Source organism: Mustela nigripes, chromosome 5, assembly GCF_022355385.1.
Source record: "Mustela nigripes isolate SB6536 chromosome 5, MUSNIG.SB6536, whole genome shotgun sequence".
NCBI classification, from domain to species: Eukaryota; Metazoa; Chordata; class Mammalia; order Carnivora; family Mustelidae; genus Mustela; species Mustela nigripes.
In genome coordinates this window covers 136,149,188-136,169,796 of record NC_081561.1, presented here as the reverse complement: position 1 = coordinate 136,169,796, position 20,609 = coordinate 136,149,188, and the positions used below count along the sequence as shown (strand labels likewise).

The window sequence follows — 20,609 nt, the reverse complement described above, 5'->3', positions numbered from 1 at the left end:
ATGTGTTCTATTTTTCTTTTTCCTCTGGTCCTTATGGATCTGTTTTTATTTTTTGACTGCTAAAGTACTAACATTATTGAAAAGTAAAGATTATATGAATAGATATAACAGAGAAATTTCTTTGTCTGATCTCTTTTCTCACAGCCCTTTCGTTCTCAGTGATGCCATTCATTTTGGATATATCCTTCCTTCCTAGGCTGCTTTTTATACAAAAACTAAATACATACATTTTCTCTTCCCCTCCATTTGATATAATTTTATATAAAATATACAAAATATATGTATTGTATATGCATACAAAGTATATATACAAGAATATATATCCTGGGGCGCCTGGTGGCTCAGTGGGTTAAGCCGCTGCCTTCGGCTCAGGTCATGATCTCGGGGTCCTGGGATCGAGCCCCGCATCGGGCTCTCTGCTCAGCGGGGAGCCTGCTTCCCTCTCTCTCTCTCTGCCTGCCTCTCTGTCTACTTGTGATTTCTCTCTGTCAAATAAATAAAATCTTTAAAAAAAAAACAAGAATATATATCCTTCCAACTTGATTTTTTTCACTTAACAATGTATTTTAAAAGTCACTCCATATCATATGTTCATAGAACTTTTTCTACTTTTTTTTTTTCAGTTGCAGAGTTTTCCATTATGTGGACATAATTTACTATATTTAACTATTCTATTTATGAGCAATGAGACATTTCCTCTATTTTGCAGTTAGACATAATGCCACAGTGAACAAACTTATTCATATATTTTGGTATTGTTGAAATACATCTTTAGCATAAATTCCTAGAAATAAGATAATTGAAGCAATGGGTAAATTAATATGCCGTTTTATGAGTTATTTTCAAATCTGCGCTAAATAGATTTTACCGGGGTGTCTGGGTGGCTCAGAGGGTTAAGCCTCTGCCTTCGGCTCAGGTCATGATCTCAGGGTCCTGGGATCTGTCCCGCATCGGGCTCTCTGCTCAGCAGGGAGCCTGCTTCCCTCTCTCTCTGCCTGCCTCTCTGCCTACTTGTGAACTCTCTCTCTCTGTCAAATACATACATATATACATACATACATACATACAAAAATAATAGATTTTACCATTTTGGATACCTACCAATAATGTATGATAGAACCTATTTCCCATAGCCTTAGTAACAGTATGTAATAAAGTTTTTGAATTTTGAGGCTATAATATCATCACAAATGGTACCTGTTTATTTTTTAATTTGCATTTCTGTTACTAAGAGTGAGGTTGAACATATTTTCACATGTTTACAAAACATTTATATCTTTCTTTGCATGTGTGTGTTTTGTGTGAGAAAGAGAAAACTATCTGTGTACTTTGTCCATTTTCTCTGATTTTTCTACGTTTCCCTCATATTTTAAGCTATGTATGGATTAGGTATTTATAACACCCCTTGCAGATTAATACTTGCAGTCTGTCATCTCTCTTGACTTCGCTTGTCCTGTTTTTGTTTTTGTTTTGCTATGGACTGTTTATTTATTTACTGTTGCCATGTATCTGGAACTTCAGTTTGGCTCTCAAATTCTGTCCAGAGTTATTTCCCAAGGAAAACCTATAGCTGTGACCAAGAGACATGGATCAAGGTGTTCTGTTTTTTAATTTTTCCTTGCTTTTTATTTCTATGAAATCTTCATCTATAAAGTTCGGTCACTATAATAGAGTTTTTATCCAATGTGTCTAGAATGCTGTCCGCACCACAGAGGAGGATTTTTGAATTCTGGGCCGAGAACACATCATGTGAGTACATGGCCGTGGAGAACTAAAGCAATTTCCATTGATTACTCAAACTATACACTCAAGTAAATAAATGTTTTATGAAGATTATTAAATTGTTTCATTGAATTTTTGTAGCAAACACAAACGTGTTTCATCACTACATCATTTATTTTTTATTAAAAAAGTACTTTAGGAATATGATTGAGTCCTTAAATACAATGCCATGCAGTGGATATTTGTACCTGCAAGTATGCAGGTATAAAGAAATATTCATTTTCATCAGAACAGTGGTTTTTCACAAAAGATGGATTTAATGAAACTAGTTTCCTTTCCTCTGTCATTCTCTTGACAATTTTTAATGTATGTTATGGGTTCATCTAAGTAATTTCGTGAATTCCTTTCTTTGCTTTTCGGATTTGCCAACTAATTATCAAACACGAAAAATGGCATAAAAAGTTAGTTAATATAATAAATTTTGTGTCTGAATTTTTTAAAGATTTTATTTATTCATTTGAGGGAGAGGGAAAGAAAGACAGAGAAAGTGCAAACAGGGGAAGGAAAGGGAGAGGGAGAAGCAGACTCCCCGCTGAGCTGGGAGACTGAGCCCAGGACCTGGAGATCATGACCTGAGCAGAAGGCAGAAGCTTAACTAGCTGAGCCTCCCAGGTGCCCTTGTGCTTACATTTTTTTAATTCCATGTTAAATACTTGGATCTATGACAGTATCAGCATGAGCAGAAAAGTTGAATAAAACTAATCCCAAAAGACCCAGTGAACTTAAAAAAATCATTTAGAACATTCTTTTTAACTGTACATCTTTAAATTTGATTCCAAAATATAACCACTGTTATCATAGACATTTTGAAATAAAAGAAAAAGATGAAAAATATCCCCCTGTTCCAACATAATTAAAGATAGAGGGTGTTGTCATTTTGATATGGCTTCTTACCTATGAGTACACATGTATGTAGTTGGAGATTTTTTACACACATATTATTTTTTTACACGTATGTATCCTGTTTTATGTTTCTTTATTTATAATACAATATATTTTATTTCATTGGATGTAAAATAACACATAACATCTCTGGGTTTTTTCAGTATTTTAAGTAGAATTTACTTTTTAATTAAATGGCAATATTTTCATTTGAATCTTTAAATATTTGCAGGAATAGCTATAGAAGACAAGAAAGTACAATTAAAATTTTAAATAACAGATACATTGATTAGGAAAACTAAGTTCCATATTTTGTGTGCTTAGTTTCATGTGATATAATTAAACCTGAATGATTGACTGATTTGCATATTCTTCAGTAGTTAATGGTAATGTTTATTTTTCTAGATCACATATATTTAAATATTAGCTCTCATATCTCAATCATTTTTGTTTAGCTCATATGCTTACTAGCTCCTCTGTAATTATATGGTCTAGTCTAAGATATGTTAAGAAGAAAATCAGTATTTTCTATTCTTCAGATATTTTTACCTCAATAGAATAGTAAACAGAATTTTTTTCATAACATATGTAATTTTTTTTTTATTTTACCTAAGGACTTATCACTGGGATCAGAGAGATTACTTTTTTTTCATTAAGAGAGAACATGATGCATATTAATAAATTGATGAGGACTCAGAATTACATTTGGAGAGTTTGTACAGGGCAGAAAGTATCAGCAAATATCACTGATTCCAAAACCGGAATCAAAGGAAATGAAGTTTGAACTCTGATTTGGTATCACCAAAGCCTTTTGCAAACTGTCGACAATCTTTCCTTTTATAACCATTTTCCTGGTGGGGCTGCCATGGCACAACATTCTTCTGGTTCTCTTGCTTTTCCTACTTTCCTTCCTCTTTTGGCTCCTTGTAGTTGCACTACTGTCCCGATATCTCCTCCAAATATGCTTATAGCCATCATTGTTCTTCAGATTAGAATTCTCAACTTGGTAGGAAGGAAAAGAAAAATAATTATGATACCTCTTTAGAAGGAATTACAAAGACTTTTGTAAACTAATCTCTTTTTTTTAAAAAGATTTATCATTATTATTATTAATTTATTTTTTAATTTTTTAGAGAGAGAGAGAGTGCACTCTCCCAGGAGCAGGGGAGGGTCAGGAGAGAGAATCTTTCAAGCAGACTCCCCAGAGAGCTGCTCAGAGCTCCACAAGGGGCTGGATCCCACAACCCATGAGATCGTGTCCTGAGCTAAAACCAGAAATCAAACACTTGATCCACGTAGCCATCCAGCTGCCCCCTACACTAATCTCTTAATACCATGTACAGTTTCCTCCTGCCCTGTGTTTCCGTTCAGCCACGCCCCAAGGAGGTTCCTTTGTCATGCTTTGCTCCCATTTCTCCTGCATTTCCTTTCCAGCTGCCACAATCCAGATCCTTATCACCTGACTCTAATTAGTGACACTCTTCTGGTTTCTTCTCCCATGCACTGTGTATTCTGCTGCCAGATGAGTTTTCCTAAAATAACGTCCTTCATAGTAACTTTCTTGTTTGCAGTCCTCAAAGATTCCACATTACTTATTGCATCACGTGAACTCTTGGCCCTGAAGGCCTTCTGCTCCTGCCTTCAATTTACCTTTCTGGAGTTTTCGTTCTTTCTTTCTTTCCTTTTTTTCCCCCCCTGCACTATCTCCCATCTGTGCTTTCTTTTGGCTTGTCACTTACTGCCTGGGATGCCCTTTCTCTGCCCCTTTTTACCTTCAAATATTTAATGCCAGGTAAAGTCTCAATTTGGGCAGTGGCGGGGGGAGTTTTATAGCATTTATAAACATGTGTTTAGGGACGCCTGGGTGGCTCAGTCGGTTAAGCATCTGCCTTCAGCTCAGGTCATCATCCCGGGGTGCTGGGATCGAGTCCCACGTCGGGGTCCTTACTCCACGAGGAGATGGCTTCTCTCTCTGCCTGCTGCTGCCACGCCCCCTATTTGTGCTCATGGTCTCCCTCTCCCTCCGACAAGTAAATAAATAATATCTTTAAAAATAAATGAATAAAATAAACATGTGTTTACATATATCATTAATTGGATATGGCATTGGGTGTGGTGAAAAAATAATGATACTGTTATGCTGAAAATAAATAAATGGAAAAAAAAAAAGATCAAATTCCATCCATAATTGTTTATTTTTTACAGATGGGGTGCTGTGGGCCATAAGAATTTTATGTTTATCCGTAATCTTGGGGAATGTCCAGTCTAGATCTGTGCTGCTCAGTAGGGTAGTCAATCACCACCCAAGGCTATTCAGAACTTCAAAATATGGCTAATGTGACTGAAGAATTGAGTTTTGAATTTTATTTAATTTTGATTAATTTACATTTAAATTTAAAATCTGAAGTAGTGTAAAGGGTTTTTCTGTTAAACACAAGTGTATTATTTTGGCAGAAATATGTTGTACTTTGTTGCATCCCATAAATATTATTACTGAACTGCAGGGTGTGTGTGGGGTGGGCGAGAGTGCTAGGTATCCTTCCTAGTATTACAAACAAATCCATCATCCCTCCAGACAGTATTAACAGAATGACTCAGTACAAATGTTTTCTATGCCCTGATGTAACATTGGATGGTGTTTATTTCAGTTTTTAACACTCTAAGTCACTGTGATATCTACTTAACCACAATTAGTAATATGAGAATACTTACACTATTTCAATTATAATTAAATAATTTTAAATATGGTCATAATAAATATGGTCATAATTTAAAAAAAATAAGTATGGTCATAATTTTAAAATTTAAATGAAGGTATATTACTGATCTAGAATCAAGATTGCCACAAGCTAACACTGTGCTGGGTACAGTGAGACAGTGAGAAAAACTAGAGAGAAATAGGTCTCAAATCTCCCAATGAGTGGCAATTAGAATTTGCCCCAGCAGAACGAAAGGAGAAACTATTTGTTGTGGAAAAGATTTTTAGAGATAATAAAGTGGGTAATATGAACAGGTATTTTTAGCAGATGCATAGTGAATTTGATAACTCTCTTTCCAAGGGTAAAAAGTTGAAAAGGAACCAACAAAATCAGTCACCTAAAATCAGAATTAACAGTCCAATCGGGGTGCCTGGGTGGCTCAGTTGGTGGTTAACCATCAGCCTTTGGCTGAGGTCATGAAGCCAGGGTCCTGGGATCGAGCTCCAGATCAGATCCCTGCCCAGCTGGAAGTCTGCTTCTTCCTCTGCCTCTCCCCCTCATTCTCTCTCTCTTTCTCAAATTTATTATTTCTCAAAAATAATAAGTATATTTTAAAAAATAGTCCAATCACCACAAAATATTAAAACTTTAACAGAATCTGAGCTTATAACTGTAGCCTATTAAAGAAGCTTTAAATGACTTGGATTTTTGTATACACAGAGAAAATCATTTTGAAAGGAAATTTATAAAAGGAGTTATTATTTCAGAGAGGTAGCTAATGTTAGACAATCTTAAAGAGATATTTTATGAAAAAGGAAATATCTGCGACTAAGCCAGCATACAGCCATAACACAAGAGCTTTCTAACATCATCATTGATCAGCTGGACCTAAACTGGATGTCCTTTTCTTTCCCTTTAGTTGAGTGTTACAATAAAGGAGATATGGTACAATTAGTACGGTGGGCATATTTTGTCTAAGGACTTCCAAAGATGCAAAGAAAGGTCAATTCATAGCTGCATGGAATAGATACCTCTGAATCTCCTATATCTCCAAAGAAGAATTTTAGCTAAATTGAAAAAACTAGTTGCCATCATGATGACAGTGCTGTAGCATCTTGGAATTTTACAAGAGACTTTTTGTTTCCTTCTTCCTTTAGTCCATTCTATGATTCTACAAAATGTCTCATGAATCCACCTGCTCAGTGTATGTGGCGGTAGACTATGATTCACTTCCAGTTTGGGGAACTATTGGAGAAATGCAAGATGAGGAAATCTAATGATCTTGAGTTCCTCACCTATGGTGATGAGTTGAGTTGTGGGGGAGTTTTAAAAAGATTTACTGTACTATTATACTGTACTATTAATTCCAATTCAAGATTTTTTCAAAACAAAGACATGCTTGCCAAATATTTTATAAATAAAGACAAAAAATAGCAGTATGGTTTATATTCTTTCACTGACACTACACTATAAATGAATAATATAAAATTGAATCTCCAAGGAAAGGAAAACCTTCGTGACTAGGTAGAGATGTATGGTAACTTACATCAAAATTAAAACTGTACATAATACAAAACAATAAAGATTTTACACACCTTTATGAACCAGTGTCAAAACATTCTAACTGTAATTGACAATGTTAAATTGCTTGCAGAAACATAGGAAAAATTGGAAGAATGCTTTGTTGATGTTAACTTAGAGTTTATTTTTAATTTATGCACAGCCTTTGCATTTAATGTTAGCAATCCTGAGTTGACATAAAAGTTAGGGAATATACTTAATGAATAGGCTAATTTTTAAAAGTCAAGCTAATTATTTAAAAAAAGATGAACCAGTTTTGTTAACATGGATATAAATATTAAAGGAAAATAACTTTTTTTTACTTCATTTAATTATCAGAAACTTTTACGTGTGTTTGGAACAACTTGAACATGTTTTCAACTTTACCTTTTCAATTGTAATGTTACAAAATCTAAATGCAGATTAAGTATTTCTGATGAAAATTTTGCAAATGTATTGAGACTTCTGACAAGTGTAAAATATACACTGGATTTCAAAGACAAAATAAATATGTAAAATACCTCATAATAAATATTTTATATTGATCACATGTTGAAGTGATAACATTTTGGATACATTTTCTTCAGATAACATTTTCTTAACATTGGTTTAAGAAAATATGTTATTAAAATTAATTCCACTAGTTTCCTTTTACTTTTTTAATGTGACTACTAAAAGAATTTTAAATTACCTAATTTCTACTGGACAATATTGCTATGGGCAATTCATATTGTGACTATGTATTATTATGAACTCCTTAGTTTTAATTAGTTTTTTAAGGTGCCTCATTCAAGGTCCCTACAAAATTACATTCTACTTGAAAGTGGAGATTGAATTTTTTTTCTCTTTTGTTTGTGCACCTTTTACTGAGAGCTTTCCCAGAGGACAGAGTGTAAAGTTAATACATGTTCCTGTGTACAAGGAACTTACAGTTGCATGGGAAAACATATATAAATAACTAATCAAAATTCAGAAGCAAAAGAGCTAAAAGATATGGGGGTGCCTGGGTGACTCGGTAGGTTAGTAGCTTAAGTGTCTGGCTCAGGTCATGATCCCTGCATTGGGCTCCCTGCTCAGCAAGGAGCCTGCTTCTCCCTCTCCCTCTCCTGCTCTTCCTGCTTCTGTGAGTGCCCTCTCTCTCTCTCTCAAATAAATAAAATCTTAATGAAATAAAATGAAATCTTTTTTTTTTTAATTTTTTTTTAAGATTTATTTATTTATTTATTTGACAGAGAGAGAGATCACAAGTAGATGGAGAGGCAGGCAGAGAGAGAGAAAGGGGGAGAGAGGGAAGCAGGCTCCCCGCTGAGCAGAGAGCCCGATGTGGGGCTCGATCCCAGGACCCTGAGATCATGACCTGAGCCGAAGGCAGCGGTTCAACCCACTGAGCCACCCAGGCGCCCTAAAATGAAATCTTTTAAACAAACAAAGGACCCCTCTCCTCCCTAGCAGAGGGAATGACTGAAAAACCCACTCGAACACTCCAGCAAGCACAGAAAGTCCTTAGTTAAGTGGCTTTGAGATTAATATCATAAATGGAATTTGAACTTTTGAGTGTAGAAAGGAGTCAGAGCCGTGGGGAAAACGCTAGTGGAAAAGAATACCCATCATCGAATGGAAGATGAAGCAAGAACTGTGAGAGAAAAGGAATTAAGTTACATCCTGTGGCCTTGGAGGAAAGTCTCAGTTTCACATGAAGTTCCTGCTGAGAATGAAGGATGTGATGCAGAGACTCCTAGGTTTGTTGTAGAATTTGTGAGTGACCAAATGTACAGTAATGTGCAAGCATGCATCTCTCATCACATCTGCCTTTTCCAAAAGACCTTCTTTACCTTGCTGTGCAAGGACCATGTCTTTAGAGGGGGAGAGAAAGCCTGTCTCAGAAGCGCTAGGTGGAGGGCTCTCTTTGCTTCTGCTTTAGCGCCCTCACGTGGCCATTTGAGCACTGGGTGTTCTTTTTTAAAAAAAGGAAAAAGAAAAAAGACTATTATCTACACGATCCGCTTTGCAATTACGCACCATTCTTCCATTAATTAGTTTTTGCCAAATATGTCACTAAGATTGCCCCTTTGAAGATCAAGCTTTTGGTAAATTAATCCAGGGAGTTTGTCTTTCTAAATAAATGGAGGAAACTACCACTTTTCAAGTAGATTTATTTTTTTATGTTAGGCATTACAAGACCTATAAGGAGTGATAAAGTGCTGATCTTGGGCTCACTGAGACAAAGAACTGAATCATTAGTCTGTTAAAAATCTCTGCAGATGTTTCTGTACCAAAAGAGGAAACTTGGGACTTTCCATTGTCAAGTACCATCCCTTAAATGGCCAAGGTTGACTGTTGGGGTAAATGCCCACCTTCTAAATCTTTATCTACATAATGTACTTCCTTAAACTTCCTGTGGATTGTAGAGAGGGGCATCATGGGTTATTGATAATGTCTGTCCAATAGCCAATCTTAGCCATCCGCATAGGTTTCTGAATGCATAATACTTCATCTAATTAAATATACCTAGAATGTCTCTGCTGTGACACATGCTAGCATCTTCTGTGACCAAAAGGAAATTTTTGGTTGGTAAAACTTTCACAGTATGTGGATCTATCCCAGTCATAAGAAATGAACTCAATACTCATTCTTCTCAGAGCAATCAGCTGGATTTCATGAGAATATTTTATATCACATTTTTACTTCTGACAAAGTATAAAATGATGCCACTTTGGTGTGATGACTACAATTTTGCATTTATTATAACATCTTTCTCTTGAAAGTTCAAAGCACTTCATAGTCTATTACTTCATTAGTCCTGACACAATGCCTCTGAGGTGGTGTGACTGTAATTCCTTCTGTAGGTTTTCAGATTTTTCAATTTAGTAGGAGAAAAGCCACCAGGACTGGGAAATCAAGAGGCCTTGGTAACTGATGTTTGGCAGAAGGAGAAAGAATTTCAAGTAATCAACGGGGAATTAACAGATGCAAAAGCCTAGCACATTCAGAATAAAAATCCTAGAACGTTGACTAAATAGCTTGGTGATATTTTATACACTAATATAATTCCAATTTTCTAAAACAACATCATAAAATTTAAGTTCCTCTCATGATAGGTTACAGAGGAAAAAGGAGAAACAATGGTATGGCAGAGTTCTGTTGTATAACTCTGATGAGCAATTTCCATAAATATTTATGTATTTCTGGGATTGTGAGATGAATCTAATTATGATTTTTTATGAGACAGTTATTTGATTTGGACAACAATGCAACTTAAAAATGTTTCCCTGTTGAAACCCTTACACTTTATTGTACTTGATTTGCCCTGCTTTTAATTGGTTGTGGATGAAAAACCTTTCAACGAGGCAGACCTCATATTGAATTTGGATGAAATTGTGGCATCAAATATCAAAAGCATATTATTCATTGAATATATATTTGTTAAATGTCTATCTTGTGTAACTACCAACTCTCATATAATCTCTTGGAATAAAATGATTTGGGGGCTTATATTTGTAAATCTTCAAACAAGTAATATTGGCCTCTATGACTAACTTTTGTCTCACTAGTAAAGCATGTAGAAAAAACCTGTTTTCTTTAAATCGCAGAGTTTATGAAGAATTACTGAGATAATTCACTTAAAGGGCATTTTGAAATTCTAAATTCTAGTTGTAATTCGCTCCATTGTTGTATATTACTAGATCAAAAAGACCAGTGAATTCAGAGAGTTGTCTCTGTTCGTATGTCTCCATATAGCAATAAAAAACCAAACATTTATTAGGTCTGTAGCAAAAAGAAAAAACAATTAAGTGGATGATCTTTGGTTAGTTCACATAGTTATTTAAGAAAAGACCTTTTGTTTTACTGTATTTTATCCTCTCTGTGGTAAATGTGTATTTCTTCTTTGCTTTAGAATTTCCTTGGGTCTAATCCAATGCTTGGCACCAACTAAGTGTCCAGTGTGTTATATTAAGTTTGTTAATATGTTAATAAACTCTTAGAAGCAACCCAAAGTGTTCCAGTAAAGGCTAAAGTGCTCATAATGGCAGTCAAAGCTATTAGTATTCATAACAACTGCAATCATGATTTTGTAATAGTCATTATTTTCATAGTATGTTGAGGTTGGTTCAATCTTATTAAATTATAAAAAGTATTGGAGTGCAGAAGAACAAATTGGTGTGGCAAGTATGTAAAGGAAGTGAACAAAATGCCAGAGAAAGCATAACAGTGGATGGCTGCCAGTTCATGCACCAGGAGAATGATGTCCTACCCTCAATAAAGCAATGCAGAGCTCCACCAAAATGAGATGAGATAGTAGAAACCAAAATAAATGCACTCCAGAGAAGTGAATTCATATGTACACCTGCAAAATAAAATACATTCTTCAATGGACACGCTAATAATATATTGTAAAGGCACAGAGGCAGAATTCTGGAGAAAAGTTCATAAGAATTTTGCATAAAAAGTCCAGTAAAATGAGGGGTGCTTGGTTGGCTTAGTCGATTAAGCGTCCAACTCTTGATGTCAGGTCAGGTCATGATCTCAGCGTTGTGAGATTGAGCTCTGTGTCACGCTCCGCACTGTGTGTGGAGTCTGCTTAAGATTCTCTCCCGCTGCCTCTTCTCCTCCATCCCCTGCCTCAATAAAAAAAACTCAGTAAAATGAAATTCTAAGATGGTCAAGGGACATGACAATGGAAGCTGAGTGTTCTAGGCTACACAAACTTTATTTGTAAATCTATTATAGGAGGATGGTGTTTCTGTGGGCTGGGGATGTATAAGCAAGTTAGCAAACTTAATTTTGTAATAGATTGATCTTTTGAAAATCATAACTCTGTGTTTATTGTTCTTATGTCTTAAATATTAATCCTGAGGTTTCATTTTCTAAATGATTTGACTTCTTCCAGCTCTCTGGAGTAAAATGGGCTTTTCAAATGGAAATATACTTCTATATATATAAGAAAAATCACTATTAAATGTTCTACAAAATAACTTCCGGCTTACGTTTTTATCACATTAATTATGTAGAAATAAGTCCAAATTCTCTAGTATGCCATCCAACATCCCCAAATATGTACATATGCCAAATACATATTCCCGGTTCATTTCCAAACATTTACTCCTGCTTCCCCATATTTTTCTCTCATCCATAACTGGCTTACCACATAATAGCTTTCATCAAAGCTTTCTGCTCTTCCCCAACAAAAACAGACAAACGAACAAAACTCAAACGATAACAGTAAACTGGGTCAGACACATAGCACAGGCTACGTGAATTCCTTGACATTTGACATTTTGATTTGTGGTCGCATCTCTCTTGGCTCCATGTTTCACACTCTGGTTTCATGTTGAATCATACCCAGCCAGCCATGTTCAGAAGTCACCAAGTTGGAGCTAATGAGATATTATGAACTTCCCCTTGGGGAAATTCTTTATGGGACAAAAAAAAAAAAAAAAAAAACAAAGTTGACAATCAGGGATCAATTCTTTGGTAATAAAAACCCGGTGAGATGAGATGTTTTTGTAAAGGACTAGAGGGTTACATGCAGGAATCAGATGTCCATGGTCTGAGGGATGTTGTGTTGTGGTGGCAGAAACGATAGGAATTGGGCAATTACTGGGCATGGTTATCAGATTTCTAAGTCTGAGTGACAGGGAGGATATTATTCCTAGTAAAGGTAGATAAGAAAATGAGGAAGAGGAGAATATCAGTGGAAAGAATTACTTGGTCTTCTGTCTGCACACCGAGGGATAAATGGATAATAGAATTCTAGAATTGTAGAGATGGAGTTTGGGAAGGACAATGCAATTGTCCATTCCTAAATCAAGACAGTTAGCCTTCTAAGGGAGTAGGATTTAGGCTCTAAAATCCACAGCACTATAAAAACAACAAAACGAGGATGATTTCTGGAGGCTCTACATTATAAAATACTCCCATTAGTGTTAATAATTGAGAAGGGAAGAAACCATATAATATTAAAAAAATATTATGGCTAATAATTTCAGCCTATTCCTACAAGATTATTAAGAATGCAACATAATTAGTTACCTCCATATGTAGAAAGACTGAAATTCATCTGAGAAATATTAGTTACTTTCGAAGTGTCTTTTGCTGTTTTAAGCACTGGGACTCTAGGGTGGGCAAAGGAGATTGAAACAACACGTCGTAAAGGTTAACGCTGAGGGCTTCCGTCTGGAATTACACTGGGTTGGCTCTGAGGCTCTGTTTCACCTTTTCTGGCTGCTGGGGAGTCTGTTTTCTCATCTGCAAACTGGAGATTGTTAATACTTCACAGAGCGGCGAATTAGTAAAGAACAAATGTTGGAAACTGTCTAACATGCTCCGGTAAGAATGAAAATAAATGATCCTGTCTTAGACCGAGGGTTTAGGACATCTTTCTATTTGGGAAGGTTTCAAAAAATTTTTTGGCTTCCCAAGAGAGAGTGACCTAACTTGGTCTCCTTTCAGATGTTGGTCTGTATACTGGGCAGGGGCTCCTCTCTCCCTTCTCTTCTGAATCATCCCTGTTTGTAGCTTGAGATTTTTCTTCTGCATAAATTGTAACTCGTGCTTAAGTCAAGTTTTTAAACTGCCTCAAGACTATTTTATCTAAACCATTTGGCCTTACTGTTCTAACTACCCAAAATAATTTAACTGGCATAGTCCGCTTGGGATGAGAATATTCAGAAATATTTAAAAACCAGCTGCATTGAGGTATACCTTATATACCTTAAAATTCACCTGATGTAAGTGAATAGCTTAATGATTTTAGTAACTTATAGTTGCATAGTCAGTACTACAGTCGTGTTTTCAAACACTTCTATCGCCCTCTTCCAAAGTCTGTTAATTCCTTTAGCAGTTAAAGCCAGCTTCTATAGCCAGCCTTGGTTCTACAGTTAACGCCAGCTTCTACAGCCACCAATCTCTCTTATCTCTAGCAGTTTGCCTTTTAACATTTTAAATAAATGAGATCATACAATATGTAGATTATTGCTCTGGCTTCATTCACTGAGGGTACTGTTTTGGGGATTCACTCATGCTGTGACACGTATCAGTATATCTCTTCTTTTTTAGTGCTGTACAGATTTCATTGAATGGATACAGTATATATATTTTTATTTATTTATTCATATACCAATTGATGGATATGTGGATAATTTTCACTCTAGTTTTAGATGAACAACGCTTCTATAAACATCGGTATACATGTCTTTGTGTGAATATATGTTTTCATTTCCTTGATAGAGTCCAAGGATTGGAATTGCTGGGTCAAATGGTAATTTATGTTTAATTTTATAAGAAACTGCCAAATTATTTTCCAAAGTGGCTATGTTCAATTCTTGTCAGTAAAGTAATAGGACTCAGTTTCCCATATCCTCACCAATGCAGGATATTTTCATTTTTTTAACTAATTTAATTAATTTTAATTATAGCTATTCTAATTCATGAGAAGTCATTAGTGATTCTTGTACATTTCATTGTGATTTGATTTTGCATTTTCCTAATTAGCAATGAGTTTCAGCATTTTATGTTCTTATTAGCAATTTGCATATCTTCTTTTTCTTTTCTTTTTATGGAGACAGTCTATTTACACCTTTGACCATTTTTTTTTTTAAGATTTTATTTATTTGTTTGAGAGAGACAGAGAGAGCATGTGAGGCAAGAAGGTCAGAGAGAGAAGCAGACTCCCCATGGAGTTGGGAGCCTGATGCGGGACTCGATCCCGGGACTCCGGGACCGTGACCTGAGCCGAAGGCAGTTGCTTAACCAACTGAGCCACCCAGGCGCCCTGACCATGTTTTATTTAAGCTCTTTGTTTTGGAATTGAGTGGCAACTAAACACATTTTTAAATAGTAAACTCTAAAAACACTTGCATTCCACTGAGCCACCACTCAAGGAGAAAAAAAATCATAGTTATGTGGAGAATTTTAGCAAAATTAAATTAGAAAAGGATTGTATTTCCCAGGTATAGGATGCCTGGGGGAATTCTGATTGAGTTAGTTCAAGGATTGAACCTCACCTTCCTTATGGTATGGCATCTTTCTGTAGGCTTGCAAGCTGGCAGAGATGCATCTCTAGGCATCACTTCCATATTCCAGATAGAAATAAAGGAGAAAGATACAAGATGAAAGACCCTAATGCCCTGATTTGGTCTGTTTTTATTTGAAAGCTCTACTTTGTACATTTCTGCTTATATCTCATTGAGCAGTGATGGGTCAAATGATCATCCCAACGACTACCAAACTGAGATGGCGTGGGGATATTCATCCCAGAATAATTTGTAATAGACAACTTAATAAACATTAATTAGGAAGTGGAATTAGCTAATTATTCAGTACCCATCACATAGAATTTTATGCTATTAAAATTACATCTAAAATATTACTTCTTGTTGTAAGAAATATAGTAAGTGAGGATATGCTATAGCAAATAACGTATAAAATGACCATATCTTTGTTTAGAAAAATCCTACCTTTTGAGATTTAAAGGCAAATGTATCAAAATATTAATGGTATTTATAATTTTATAGGGTATCTAAGTAGAATGGTAATTTACCCCTAATTTTGTTACTTATTAGTTTTTCTTTGCTGAATTTGAAATACTTTTATTTGTCAGAAAAAATATTACAACATTTCAACCAAATGAACTTAAAAGAAGTGACAGACCCAACATTGACGTAGAGTTTTCCCTATGGTGTCATTGTAGGTATTAGATGAAACAAGGCGGGAAAAAGTTTCATATTTGTGTCTTGCCCAGGAAGTTGAGTGGACATGCTGTAGTTAGTAACAAAATGTATGAAGACTTGGAGAATCTATGTAAGAGGAAGGTTTGTTATTAGTCTCTTGGGTTTTCTCTCTTTCCAAAAAGTCACACAATCACAGGGAATAACTAGTGTATATTCAATTTGCTTCCTATCATTAAAGGGCTTTAGGACGTAGAAAGGGTCTTCCTTGCGGAAGAAGAAGTACAAATTTGGGATGGGTGTCACCTAGGTAGAGCACAGTGGTTCTGGTGGTAGGAGAATGCCAACAGGGTGTAAAGTCCTCTAAGATGTGTGCATTACTTATTTATAATTCTGTAGGTTAGACACCTCTTCACGTTTCTGTACTAACAAATACCCTAGCATCTGGCACATACTAAGCACTGTAAATTTTATTGAGTGAGTGAACAAGTGAATTAATGAATGTGACAATTCCCTTCTAGGACATGAGGCAGGATCCTGAGACAGATGCTTAGGTACAGGACACCAAACCCGGGGGTCAGCTATGAGGCACAAGGTCAGGTCTGGAATAGCAGTGATGGTGCTCTGATGTCAGGTCCCCCATCACAGCTCCTGATGTTTCCCCACCTCCATCCTTTCTCCCTGCCCAGGATCAGTCTTGGATCTAAAAAGAAAAACGGGATTGGGTATTCATGAGCATCCGCTGGTGCGAAGTGAGAATTAAAGAGCCAGAATTGTATATATGGACCATATCTTTTTTATTTATTGTTCTGTTGAAGGGCATCTTGGCTCTTTCCACAGTTTGGCGACTGTGTACAATGGAATATTACATCTCCATCAGAAAAGATGAATACCCAACTTTTGTAACAACATGGACAGGACTAGAAGAGATTCTGCTGAGTGAAATAAGTCAAGCACAGAAAATCAATTATCATATGGTTTCACTTACTTGTGGAGCATAAGAGGTGACACGGAGGGCATTGGGAGATGGAGAGGAGAAGTGAATTGGAGGAAATCAGAGGAGGAGATGAACCACGAGAGACTGTGGACTCTGAGAAACAAACTGAGGTTTTGTGGCGGGGGGGGGGGTTAGATGAGCCTCTGGATAGGTACTAAGGAGGGCACATATTGCATGGAGCACTGGGTGTGGCACATAAACAATGAATCTTGGAACACTGGGGGGAAAAAAAAGCTAGAACTGGCCAGATTCTGGCGTTTGTCTTCAACATGCTTTGAAATAAATATTTAAATAAATATTTAAGAAAAATTTAATACTGGTTCAACTACTGAAGCAAATTTTTTCTCTTAATGTTCTTTTGATTACGTTGTGTTACCTTCTGTATAGTCTTTGTTATATGTACTTACAGGGGAGAATTATACCCTTCAACATATGAAAACACAAAGTGGCTCTTTATCAGGAAAAAGGAATGGCAAGAAATAATAATAACAAAGGACTACGGGATATTGTTGAAGATATTTTTCCAAAGAGATATGGTAAAAGATCAAAGAAAACAAAAACCCTTGAGAACAAGGACTGTTAATCTTCCCTGAAGACCATACTCTAAATGCTAACTCTTTAGACCAGACCCTAAACTCTAAGCAACTTTTGTCATCCTTTCTAAGACAACCTTCCAAAACTTAGGTACTCATATTTTTACTTACGCCAGAAACATTTGGGCATAAGCCTTTCAACTACATTATTTTATGGTTGCAAAATTTAATTTGTAGACAGATATCATTATAAGGGGTGATGAGGCAGATTTTACCTAGGACCTAGCTACCATGGACTCTATACACTCAATAATACAAACTCAACTAGGTATAAAATTAAGGTCTATTTTGTCTGCTAAACCAAACTCAAGAGAAATATAATTTATCTCATAAACTTTACTTGACTCCAAACTGCTTATTTTATTTTACATGAATTTTATCTTTCACTTTATTTTTACATAGACTTTCATAAATCTATATATTAACAGGGGATTCACTATTCCATTTGTATATTACACAAAAATGTCTTGGAATCTATTTGCTAAAGAGTTTTTTTGGTAGTCCTTATTCATGTCCTCCTTTTCCCATACATTTAAGATATTCGTTGAATAAGCTCTTTGATTCTCATTGATTTCTTTTTTTAGTTATATTTGATAGCCTTCAGGCTGCTTTTCTTGCTTTTGATATATAGAAAGAAATAAACAGATATAAATATACAGATGCATCAATAGATCAGTTTCATAAAAATGAAAGGTATTTAATTATAGATAGGCATCAGTCAACTTATACTGATACCTACTTCTGATTCTAACTATAATTGGTAGCAAGTAGAAGATAATAGTAAACAGAGCTCTAGACCCCGGTGGGAGGACTAGAATTCAAGTTCAGAAATTTCCATGACAGTTGACTTGGTTGCTACAGAAAAAAACGAAGTGTAAGACAAATGGGGTAGAAATGAAGTGGGAGTTAGTAGAGAAGAAGATGTAAAAGCAGTGAGGGGCGGGGGGAGCTCTAGGAAGACAAGCCATAGAGCCAAGGATTATAGTATTTTGAAGGATGCTGAGGAAGAGGAAGACCGTTGAAGGACCACTGGCCAGGTTCAGGCTCCTGACCCTACTAGGAAGCTTATGGTTGCCTTTGAGTTCATCTTCGATAGAGGGGAGGCAACAAAAGTTTGATTGGAAGAGTTTAAAGAGGAGCTGGGGAAACCAGAAAATGAGATCTGGTGCACGTCAGTTGTGCTCTGAGGGGACAGAAAGTCAAAGTGTTTTTGAGTTGTTGTTTTTTTAATTGATGAGAGTGTACCTAAGATTATCAGGCAAAGGATCAAATGTTGTAGAGACTGAGAGATCAAAGGGTGAAAGAAAAAGAGGATTAAGACCAAGAGAAGGAGAAGGTTGGGGACTATGGAGTGAAAGTTTGGGGACTATGGAGTGAAATTGAAACACTTAACGAGGGACTAAGTATCCCTGTCAGGAAGGCAGCAGCAAACATGCATGGTTTACAGTGGGAGGGGGAAAGAAAGGTGTGAAATAAAAGGATTGTGTAAAGTGTACATGGTCAAACATTAGTCATTAAAATGTATTCTCACTGAAGAGTTGATGGTAGTGGAAGATCCTTTGGTAGAAAAAGGAACAAAACATGTGCACAGCAGAATATGATCTGTATCAGTTTAGTAGAAAGAAATACAGAAAGAGAGGGAGGCATAGGGAGGGGAGCAGGGAGGGAGGGGGAGGGAAGGGAAAAGTGAGGAAGGGGAGGGATGCTGGAAGGAAGAGGTCTCGCGCTTCACTGAAGAAAGGCTGGAGGGAGACAGTGGGGAAATGGTTGAAGCATCTCAGCTACTTGTGAACACACTTGTGAACTTGTGAACACACTTGATTTAGAAATGACAATAGCGGGGAGCACTCGAGTGGCTCAGTCAGTTAAGCATCCAACTCTTGATGTTTTTTTTTATTTTTAAAGATTTTTATTTATTTACTTGACAGACAGAAATCACAAGTAGGCAGAGAGAGAGATTGGAGGAAGCGGGCTCCCCGCCGAGCAGAGAGCCTGATGTGGGGCTCGATCCCAGGGTCCTGGGATCATGACCTGAGCCAAAGGCAGAGGCTTTAACCCACTGAGCCACCCAGGTGCCCCCCAACTCTTGATTTTGGCTCAGGTCATGATCAGGGTCTTGAGATGAGCCCCATATTGGGTCTGTGCTGAGCGTGGAGCCTGCCTTGAGAGTCTCTTTGCCCCCTCTCCTCCTCCTCCTCATTATTTTTTTTTTTTTTTTAGTAGTCTACCCTTTATTCATGTTAGGCCCGGGTCACTTAGAGCTGGTGTAGTAGGTGACAGCCTTGGTTCCCTCAGATACAGCACACTTGGCCAGATCCTCAGGCAGCAGCAGACACATGGCTGTCTGGACTTCCTGGATGTCAGTGGATTTGGGCCTGCGTACTGGGCCAGCCCACAGCCTCACCAGCCAGACATTCAATGGGAAAGAGTCACAGAAGCAAAATTCAGAGAGAAATGAATTTTCGAATGGATTGAAAAGTCCTGATGTGAAAATAGAAGCAATTCTATAAACCTCATATCCTACAGGAATCTGAGAGTCATAAAAAACTGGATGATTTTTATTTCCCCTTAGATGCAGTGGAAGTTGATGAACTCCAAGATCTTTAGTCTTCAAATTCCCTCCTTCATTACTGTGCAAATATTCAGAATTTTGACATTTAAAAGAGATTTCCCTTGTCCAAATATTTTCCATTAAAGATTAGCAGGACCTCTAGGTAACATTGCTGGATCAAATGGACAGATATGTTTATAAGGGCTTTTACCCACGGGAACAAGAAGATCAGAAGCAGAGGTGACAGCAACAAAATTCTAGAAGCTGGGAAGTAATCCACTCCCAGGCCACAGAAAGCTCCAAGCGAAGCTGGTAGTGGCCGGAGCCCAGAAGCAAGTTCATTAGTGCTGCCAACATCTCAGAAAGTACAGGAATTGGATATATCCAGTCACTCTATAAATGAGGCCCATCTGGGCTGGAACTGAGGACTGTAGAGGTCTACGTAAGAGAAACTGAGATTTCTGTCTCTGGGAGTCCAAGCTATGTATACAGAAAGATTTAGAAATAACGAGAAGTCACCTAAGGCAGATTCTGCATACTGGATTTCTAAATAACTTCTGACAAGATTGAGAAAAACCGTTGCTTCAGATCTTTGGAAGTTTGCATGCATACCCCTTACACATGCAAACCCAGCATTTCCCCCAGCGTCCCCCAAATGAAGGTTGACATATTGTCAATCTTTCATTATAAAATAGGAGCTAAAGTTTTTAGCTTGAGTCATCCCTCGAAATGGGCAGCTGCTGTCTTCTACCAGCTGATATTTCATATTAAATTGTCCCCCCAGATATTTGATCAAAATGGCTTGCAGCGTACACCCTCATGTCCCTTTTGTGGCTCATTGTCAGTCTGCACAATGGGGAAGTCTGTGCGGCAGCTGCA

The 20,609-nt window shown here is 36.8% G+C and overlaps 1 long non-coding RNA gene across 1 annotated transcript in view; it reads left to right on the top strand.

The window, feature by feature from the left end:
* Positions 1-20,609, top strand: part of LOC132017509 (uncharacterized) — a 31,636-nt gene that overhangs the window by 6,939 nt on the left and 4,088 nt on the right. Inside the window, exon 3 of the long non-coding RNA XR_009404302.1 lies at positions 1,694-1,749. This is a non-coding gene — a long non-coding RNA (uncharacterized LOC132017509). The remainder of the gene's footprint in view (positions 1-1,693; positions 1,750-20,609) is intronic.